The sequence below is a fragment of the Barbus barbus genome (assembly GCF_936440315.1).
Source record: "Barbus barbus genome assembly, chromosome: 15".
In the NCBI taxonomy this organism is placed as follows: Eukaryota; Metazoa; Chordata; class Actinopteri; order Cypriniformes; family Cyprinidae; genus Barbus; species Barbus barbus.
The window spans coordinates 29,884,324-29,895,147 of record NC_136743.1 but is presented as its reverse complement, the minus strand read 5'-3'; positions in this window follow the sequence as shown (position 1 = coordinate 29,895,147).

The window sequence follows — 10,824 nt, the reverse complement described above, 5'->3', positions numbered from 1 at the left end:
AATATAGAGAAATGTATCTGTTTAAATGAATGGATGTACAGATATATTTACAAGTGTGCAGTTTACAAACATATATATTACATTACATATATATAGAATTCGGATTCTATGTATAAAGTCAGTGATTTTAAATTTGAATTAGGCTACATTGTTGAGAATTTTAAGTATTTTCCATGTAGCCTATTATTTCTGAACATACATATAACATGTATAAGACATGTTTGTACAAGATGTAGTTGTAGTTCATGCATCTTTTAAGCAGAAATATGAAATAAGTGATTTGTCTAACATTTACATCATGTTGACCTGGTGCACTTGGAATAGAATTTTCTTTAACTAGAGGGTTAATAAAGAAAAAGTTACTTGAATCATGTTGTAGTTACATTTTTAAGTTGACTAGTTAAAAATCATAAAAAAAAATAGAGAATCGGTTCAGAAAAAACGTTAAATTAGCCATGGTTTTAACACGTATAAAACCAAAAATCACGGTTCTTGCAGCTTTGGTAACCGCAAATTAACCATTGTTTTGTTACTTCAAATAATAATATTTTTTATGGTTATAAAAACACAAAAAACAACAGCCTTTAAAATTACTTAAAATGCATTATATAAAAACAATGAGGCAATAATGATTGGTTAATTAATAATTATATGTTTCATTGATTAACAATGTTAAAATACATAATGTAATACAAAATAAACAATTTATGTACATTACATGTAATTACAAATGCCTGCAAAGGGAGCCAAAGGCCTGGTAATTGCTGCTGTTACACAGGACGATCAAATCAGAGGCATCATGCCCATACATGTGCCCCCTCAGATTTTGAGCCAAGTGGATTCTGAATGCAGCTTCCAAAAGACAAAATATAGCCGATTAATAATTTATAGATTTAATACAATCACACCAGCATGAAAAGAACGTTCAGTGTTTCTTATCATCAGCTGCTAAATTCAAATCTGCATTCACTGGCTGGCGCTGAGCGAAACAGACACGTTTGTACAGCGCTGCATTATAACCAATCACCAGGGGCACCGCTAAGGGGGGGAAAGTTTGGATGATTCTAAGGGCCCACGCACTTTGGGGGCCCCCAGAGATCTGCTTTATTAGCAATAACAGTACTAGCAGTAATGTAATATAAATTATAAATGTATCTACGAAAGAGTTACAAATAAAACAAAACAAAATCACGGCTTTTTTCTGCATCTCCGATCAAATTTCTGCCCCCCCACCCCCCCAATCCCCTTCACTGCATGGTTCTGTCCCGTCCTACGTAGCCTAGCCCTAGAGAGTCGCTGCTGAGTGAGATCACATGGTAAACTGTCAAAGCAGAGATGTCCTCGAGTTCAACAAAGTATAAGTCCGGTCATCAAAAACTAAAAGAGAGGTTACAGAGAGCAGAGAGGGAGAAAACGGGTCGACAATTACTAGCCCAGTTTTTCAAAAAGAAAGGTATATGTTTATACGGAGCTTCCTTTGCAGTAATGTTAGAGCTACTTGCATAGCCAACTACTATCTGATAGTCAATTCAATAGGTTACGTTTTTCACTACTGAAAATGAAAAGAATGTAATTTTCGTCCAGATATAGATCTTGAATTTGTAGCCAATTTGTGATATTCCTAGCGGACTAACTAACTACCACCGTGTATGCTAGCGGATAACTAGTTAGTTCACTAAAGATGAGGTCTATACACAGATCATACACAGATGCAGCCTCGCCCTCACCCACTCCTCCCCACGAAGTTCCCCCAACCCTTCTCCCAGTCGGAGAAGGAGGTAATCAGAATGTCAAGATCCTGTCTGTAAAAACCAGGCTAAAAGGTTTTTATGATTTCAATCTCTGACATGGCCTTACTCAGTCAATATTAAAGATATCAATGTTATATTTTCACATAATGTTTTTACATTATGTAGAATGATTTTATGTAGAAAACAGTAAATCACAAATTAAATTAAAAAAAATAATTTAGCTGGGTTTTTACAGGCAGGGTCACAATGATCTACAGTTTATGAAGCTAAATCTTTTTGGATTAAGGTTCCTTATGTAGAGCATTTTTAACATTGTATGCTGTATGCACATAGATAGCTAGCAAGCATGGCATACAGCTGTTAAGCTAATAGTCACATTTAGCTGAATCTAGTTTTCTTAGTAAGATCACTATTGAGAAATATTGGAATTTACCTTTCAGCTGTAAAACAAAAGACTTAGGTAATGTCCATAATGGAAATTTCTTAGGCACTCTAGAGCTTTTGTCCCATTATAATCCACTGTTGAAAGATCGCTTAGAGAAAGTGAAGGCATCCAAAAAAGAAAGCAGGTTAACTCATTATTTGAGCCCAGACATCCAAATGAGTTCATTGAATTGTGTGGCAAAAGAGTACAGAAAACAATCTTGAAGGAAAGGGAGGATGCCATATATTATGGGATAATTTGTGATGCTACGCCTGACATTTCCCACACTGAGCAGAATGTTGTGCTCATACAATATGTGCATTACAATAGAAATGTGGATGATTGGGAGATTACAGAAAGATTAATTGAATTCAAGGATTTCTACAAGAAAACAGGAAGTGAAATAGCAGGGATGATAGAGAGTGTGCTTATGTATCGAGGTATAGACATCAGTGATTGCAGGGGGCAAGGGTATGATAATGGGGTAAATATGTCAGGGAAGATCAAGGGAGTCCAGGCCCAAATATTACAAAAAAATAATCTTGCCACATTTTCACCTTGTGCCTCCCATACATTGAATCTTGTGGGTGTGCATGCTGCAGGCTCAAGCCCTGAAGTGTCTACATTTTTTGGCTACATCAAGCGCCTGTACAGTTTTGTAAGTGCCAGTCCAGAGCGATGGGCTATATAGAAAGACACTGTAGGTTAGCTTACACATAGCTGACACTCGATGGAGTGCTCGAACTGATGCTGTCAAACCTGAGGCAAAACACTTGCCGGATGTAATAGAGGCCCTGAGTGCCATACTAAGCACATGCAGTCTTTCAAATGAGGCCAGGGCGGAAGCATTTGGACTCAGAAAGTACTTTAGCTCATTCGATGCTATTGTGCTTTTGACCATTTGGGTAAAAGTTTTGCAGTGCATTGATGACAGGAATATAATTCTTCAGTCAGGGAAAATATCCCTTGACGCTGAGGCAGCTAATGTAAGGGATCTTAAAAATGAGATGCAAAATCTCAGGGATAGTTGGGATGCTCTCCTCTCAGAGGCATCCTTGATTGCCAGTCAGATGGGGGTACCACCTAAATTTAATAAGGAGCTGGGCCGTGTGAGGAAGAGAAAGAGATTATCTGATGAGACCCCTGGCCCTGAAGAAGGTCAGAAGGACAGTGGTGACAAAGTGTTTCACAACACTGTTTTTTTCACTGCCATGGACCACATTATCTGTGATTTGGACACACGCTTCCAAACAACTGCAGGTATTGTAGAGGAATTTGCTGCCATAATAAAAGTGGGGCAGTTGAGTGACTGTGATATTGCAACTGTGTGTCAGACACTCATAAGTAAGTATACCAGGAACCTCACACCTCAGTTTGAGGATGAAATCAGGCATCTCAATGCAATATTTTCAGCAACTTTCCCATCTGATTGTTCTCCTCTTGCTCTCCTAAATGCAACTCATAAAATGCAACTCCAGAGCATTTTTGGAGAGTTGTGCATTGCCCTGAAGATCTTTTGCACTCTTCCTGTCACTGTTGCCAATGGAGAGAGGGTATTTAGCAAGCTTAAATTGATAAAGAGTTACTTGAGATCAACCATGTCTCAGGAGAGGTTGAACAACCTTGCTATACTGTCCATTGAACGCCAATTGGCTTTAAGACTGTGTTTTAAGGATTTGATTGAGGATTTTGCCAGCAAGAAGGCCAGGCGTTTGGCTTTTGGCATTTAAGTCACTGGCAGGTTAAACACAATTCCATTTTCTAATTTATTTTTGTTGTGTCTAATTGATTGTTAAAAGTCACTGTTGCAGTGTATTGCATATTGCACTCTGTTTATATATTGTTGTGTTTAATATAATGTGTTTAATCTTTAAGAATATTGCATTTTATATGAATATTTGATTACTGTACTGTATTTTTCTATTACATTTACATTTGAACAATAAATCATCTGCTAGCTACAGCCATGGTTGGTCTCTGACTAAATACTGGTACCTAGTGGTCGAAAGCAATAACAAAAGTAATAGGTCAGTATTATTAAATTGCAGACAAAGATTGGATAGCTAGGTTGACTTGTATGTTTGGTGCGGAATGGGTGTGGTAGGGGGCCCAACCTCATGTTCTTTCATAGGGCCCAAAATTGCTAGCGGTGCGCCTGCCAATCACATACGATGCTGTTGAGCTTATGAATGCAATGACCAATCAGAGGTGTTCAGATGAGTCATCACTAAAATGCCTGTGTTTTCTTCACTCGCTCGCTGACTGAATACCTCTTTCTGGCGAATTCTCTCGTCAGAAACAACAAAGTGCAAATGTTTGTACGAATCTGTAAGATATCATTTTCATAGTGTAAACAGCTTCAGTGATTTTAATGGGAGTTCTTGAGAGTGCCCACCATAGATCAACATAATCTATAAAGTTGAGAGTCACATGATGACCTTTTTTTTTTTTGCTTAGGGCACCCATTTGGTCCGCAGCAGCCCTGCAAACATCAGACATATTTGTTCATGAGGGATAATGCATCAGTATGTTCTGTGTGATTTCAGTCGTGCCCTTTTTAGTTGTTTAGTTCAACGTTCTTTCTCAGAAGTCTTAACTTACATTGTAATATTAATTAATTTACTCAAGCACAGTAGATATCAGTAAAGAAATGCTGCAATAAACTAAAGACAAAGAATGGATTTATATGGACTAATGTGTGATTAATATTAAAACCTGTGCCTTAACACAACCAGAATGTGCGTGTCTACACATACAAAAGAAATGCATTCAAAAGGGTCACGTTAACTCGGACAAAAATTGCGTTTGTGGACACGTTCAAATTTCATGTGTTCCGTTTAAAGACTTTTGGCCTCATCGGCCTTCCATACCATCCATCGACAAATTGCTTTGTTTTATCACGCCGCACGGGCCTAAACTCTATTTATTTAGCAACTTCTTGTGACCAACTTCTACTAACCCTAACCAAACAGTCTACTAATACTCTAATGAGTGCTAGTTGACATGTAGTTGCGAAGTAATTTATAGTTAGAATGTCTAAAGTGGACTATCAGAATAACGTTTTACCTATTTAATTGATATTGCACAGAAGTAAACGCTTTTTATAATGCTCTTACTTTGATTAGCCTTATAATGAAGCACACTTTAATTTTATCTTAAAAAACTGAAATACAGTCTATAGTTGTCAAAGCATACTGAATGTGATTTTTTTAAACTTCTGTGTTCCTAACATCATAAAAAGATGACGTGCATGTTTATAGTGATCTGTCTGGATTAATGGAACACAGCCAAGAGACTCTTTAAGTGTCTCTGATTGCTTGACATGAGATTTATGAAGAGTCTTTTGACTTCTGCCCTGTACAGTCCATTAAAGACCCATTGCTCATCCTACATATATCTCAGAGGGAGTGAAACAAGTTTTTACTGAGGTTTGCTAATCAGTCCTTGCTCACATAACACACTCAGCTGAGTGCACATCATTACTCAACATAATTATTTTAAACACTCAGAAAAATGCAAAATAATTGCAGAATGGTTAATACTGGCACACGCTCCTTCAGCAGAACACAAAGTACAAACCAACAGCAATGGTAAAAAAAATAAGAAAACAGATTTCTAACCATACACTGTCAACATGATCTGTGTATCTGTGTATTTGTAAACAGAAATCAGTGATATCATTATATTTACAAGCTAAAATAATTAGCTTCATTAAAACAAATAGGAAAAATTCTAATTTCTCATGGTTTGAGTAGCTCAGACATGCAGTACTTCTCTTAAAGATGTCTGGTTTGCTCTGTTGAGTACCTACAAAACTATTTTAATCTTTTGTCAGCCTGTTTACGCTTCACGTATCTAAGAGGGCGACATTGTGTGCTTCATGCAAGTTATCAGTATCAGTGTAAATACTGTAACTAGAGAGACAATTGAAAATATCAGTGACAAGAGTATTTTACAACTGAAAATAGGTCAAGAATTGTATTTCCGATAAGAAATTAACACAAGGGGTATTATGGTAGCAATATAGAATATAGAGTTAAACATATAGATCAGAATCACATCTAAACCCCCAATTATTCTGTTCAAGTTCACAAGAACAGATAAACCTGAAATAAGGTCATTTTAACAAGCCAAACAGTAGTGAAAATAGAAAATAATTATGAGAATGCAGATAATGTGTGATTTATGATTGGGTCATATCTTTATTGGCACAGGCCCTAGATCAACAGTTCTCTGTCAGACATATCTACAAAGCCAGGACTTTGTCAGTCTGTCACGGTTTGGTTTCTGCTTCTGTTCAGTTTTGCCCTTATTTGGTATTTCCTGTCCCAGTTTAGTTAATCAATCATTATCATCACCTGTGTTGTATTAATTATCTTGTTTCCTTGTTTGATCGTTCCCTTTATAAGTCCTGAGTTCTCCCTTTGTCTTTTGTCAGTTCTTAAGTTAACAAGTGTCTAAGTGCGTTGATGCCTTCAAATAAAGCTTTCTCCTTTTGCTTATACCGCCGTCTTGCGCCTCCGTGACTACAACCACTGACCGTAACAGAAGAACTGACCACATACAAAGACGAGATCAACGCTCAGGATGCTGGAGCTTGTGCCCGTCGTTAGCGGGGGTTCACGCCGCCGTTCGCGGCTCGCCCCTGCCCGTGCTGCGTGGGATGTCGGGCTACCTGTCGCGGCTTACCCAGGCCACCCGTTTTGGGGAGAACGGGTCGCCATTCGCCGCACGCCCTTGCCCACCGCCCAAGTGAAATTCGCTCCGCCTGAGACGGCGAGGAATGTTCCGCCCGCGGCGAGGAGGATTCCGCCGCAAGGGGCGATGAACGTTGCGCCGTCGGCGACGAAGAGGATCCCGCCGTACACGGCGATGAATGTTCCGCCCGCGGCGAGGAGGATTCCGCCGCAAGGGGCGATGAACGTTGCGCCGTCCACGACGAGAAGGATTCCGCCGCCTATGACGGATCACCCCGAGCCGCCGAGGGAAAAAGTTCAGGTACCAGTGGGGATTTTAATTGAGTTTGAGGGCATGACATTCCCTCCAGTGCCTGATCCTCGCCAGTGCCATCCAGTGCCTGCTCCTCGCCAGTGCCATCCAGTGCCTGCTCCTCGCCAGTGCCATCCAGTGCCTGCTCCTCGCCAGTGCCATCCAGTACCTGCTCCCCGCCGGCGCCCTCCAGTGCCAGCTCCTCGCCAGTGCCTTCCTGTGCCTGCTCCTCGTCTGAGCCCACCAATTCCGGCACCTCGCAAGTGCCCACCTGAGTTCCCGCTGGTCCCGTCCAGCCGTCCTGAGTTCCCGCTGGTCCCGTCCAGCCCACCTGAGTTCCCGCTGGTCCCGTCCAGCCCACCTGAGTTCCCGCTGGTCCCGTCCAGCCCACCTGAGTTCCCGCTGGTCCCGTCCAGCCCACCTGAGTTCCCGCTGGTCCCGTCCAGCCCCACGCCTCCCGTGCGCCCTCTAATGTCCGCGCTACAAGAGCGCCCCTGTGAATCCGCGCTGCAAGAGCGCCCTCAAGTGTCCGCGCTGCAAGAGCGCCCTCAAGTGTCCGCGCTGCAAGAGCGCCCTCAAGAGTCCGCGCTGCAAGAGCGCCCTCCTGCGTCTCCGCTGGTCCCGTCCAGCTCTCCTTCGTCTCCGCTGGTTCTATCCAGCTTCGCGCCTCCCGTGCGCCCTCAAGTGTCTGCGCTGCAAGAGCGCCCTCAAGTGTCTGCGCTGCAGGAGCGCCCTCAGGAGTCCGCGCTGCAAGAGCGCCCTCCTGCATCTACGCTGGTCCCGTCCAGCGCTCCTTCGTCTCCGCTGGTTCTATCCAGCTCCGCGCCTCCCGTGCGCCCCCCAGTGCCCGCTCCTCCAGAGCGCCCTCAAGTGCCCGCTCCTCCAGAGCGCCCTCAAGTGCCCGCTCCTCCAGAGCGCCCTCAAGTGCCCGCTCCTCCAGAGCGCCCTCTAGTGCCCGCTCCTCCAGAGCGCCCCCAGGAGTCCGCTCCTCCAGAGCGCCCCCAAGAGTCCGTTCCTCCAGAGCGCCCTCAAGAACCCTCTCCTCCAATGTGGCCCCCAGAGGGGAGCTTTCCCAAAGAAATTTTGGGGGGGGGCCATATAGTCTCAGTCTGTGTGGCCAGGCCAAGAGCCAAGGCCACGGAGCACCCCGATCCGCCAAGGCCGCCCGAGGACCCTGACCCGCCATGGCCGCCCGAGGATCCAGATCCACCATGGCCACCCGAGGACCCTCATCTGCCATGGTCGCCCAAGGACCCCGATCCGCCAAGGCCGCCCAAGGACCCCGATCCGCCATGGCCTCTCGTGTCTCCTGATCCACCATGGTCTCCCATGTCTCCTGATCCGCCATGGCCTCCCGTGTCTCCTGATCCGCCATGGCCTCCCGTGTCTCCTGATCCGCCATGGCCTCCCGGGTCTCCAGTCCTGCCATGGCCTCCCAAGGCTCCTGATCCGCCATGGTCTCCCAAGGCTCCTGATCCGCCATGGTCTCCCGAATCTCCAGTCCTGCCATGGCCTCCCAAGGCTCCAGATCCGCCATGGCCTCCCGAATCTCCAGTCCTGCCATGGCCTCCCGAATCTCCAGTCCCGCCATGGTCTCCCGAGTCTCCAGTCCCGCCATGGTCTCCCGAGTCTCCAGTCCCGCCATGGTCTCCCGTGTCTCCAGATCCGCCATGGCCTCCCGAGTCTTCTGGTCCGCCATGGCCTCCCGAGTCTCCAGATCCGCCATGGCCTCCAGAGTCTCCAGATCCGCCATGGCCTCCCGAGTCTTCTGGTCCGCCCTGTAGGCTTCCCTTGTCTCCTCCCTGTCCGGGTCTAGCTCCAGCCTCCAGGGCGCCCGCCCTCCCTCCCCGATGTTACTGTTACGGTGCGGGACGCACCTTCCGGGAGGGGGGCGATATCTGTCACGGTTTGGTTTCTGCTTCTGTTCAGTTTTGCCCTTATTTGGTATTTCCTGTCCCAGTTTAGTTAATCAATCATTATCATCACCTGTGTTGTATTAATTATCTTGTTTCCTTGTTTGATCGTTCCCTTTATAAGTCCTGAGTTCTCCCTTTGTCTTTTGTCAGTTCTTAAGTTAACAAGTGTCTAAGTGCGTTGATGCCTTCAAATAAAGCTTTCTCCTTTTGCTTATACCGCCGTCTTGCGCCTCCGTGACTACAACCACTGACCGTAACACAGTCGCTGGTATTACATGTTTATCTTCTGCAGATCCTGATGTTCTCCAGTTATATGACCAAAGAGTGCCAGAATATGGCATTGTTTATACTCTGCAATTTGTGGCGTTAAATGTTTCTGTGAAAATTACACTTCATTGCCAGCTATATAAAAGATAATTTACCACTTTGGTTTTGATTCAGTAAAGTATAATAAAGGACAATATAAACATCAGTTTAGACAGGAACTGTACAGGGGCAGTTTAATTCACAGTTAGTACCTAGAGAACAAAAATGATAAATTAGCCAACAGGAAACCTTAAACAATGTAAACACACATTCATGTGCTTCTAGAGAGATAAGGCAAGTTCATTTGAAGCTGGAGCCAGATAAATCCTCAAAGCGCTGATAGCAGATGTCCTTTAAAGACTTTATTTTGGCTACACGAATCAGATGTTGAGTGCAGTTAGCCTTAAAACAATATGTGAAAGAATGTGCATTAATGTTTAATGTTCAATTTAAATCAAATCAACGTCACATCAAGGTTTTTTGACATCAATTTTGATGCCAATTTGATGTCTTTTCAGCATCAGTTACCCACTGGGTTGGTTTACTATGAAAAGCAAAGCACAAAATACAACTCAGAAAAAGTTAGTTCAGAGAAAAGGACTTGAATCAGTTCTTTGCATATGCCATTTGGTTTGGGGTTTTTTTTGCAATGCAATGACATTCATACATTATGAGTGTGGTTTAAGAGTACAAAATCATTTCTTGGGCTACTGTAGAGAGAGGTTAGACTTGCTATTACTTTGCTCTATTGTCTGAGGTGAAGAGGGGGCTGTGTTATGTATGTGTGTTATGTGTGTGTGTGTGTGTGTGCACGCATTTTTGTGACAAATGAGGACATGCATTTGTATAATGGCACAGGTATGACATAGGTATTACAAGGTGAAGGTGACTTATGAGGACATTGCCCCATGTCCCCATTTTTCAAAATGCTTATAAATCATACAGAGTGAGTTTTGTTTTTTGCTTTTGAGAAAGTACAAATGCACAGTTTCCTGTGAGGGCTAAGTTTAGGTGTAGGGCAATAGCACATACAGTTTCTTCAGTGTAAAAACCATTACACCTATGGGATGTCCCCACGTTTCACAAAAACTAATATGTGTGTGCGTGCGTGCGTGTGTGTGAGTGAGTGTGTAAAATAGAGGGAAAGAATTTAAGCTCACTTTCACTCCCATGTTGAGGACTTTATGGGAATTGTCCCCTATTGTATGCTGAAAATTGCTGAAAATTACTTTTATATTTCTGTCTAACTTTTACAAACTGTCCAGACAAAATTTTGGTCACAGCTGTGTTCATTCATGTATCTCATGGTCCTGAAAGTTCAGAGTGTGCAGAACTGTAATCTCGACAAAGGGTGAAAACTTTGAAGTGAACTCAAATGTAAGTTTCGATTTATGTAACATTTTAAGTCACTACATAGTTTCCAATCTTAGCTTTGAAG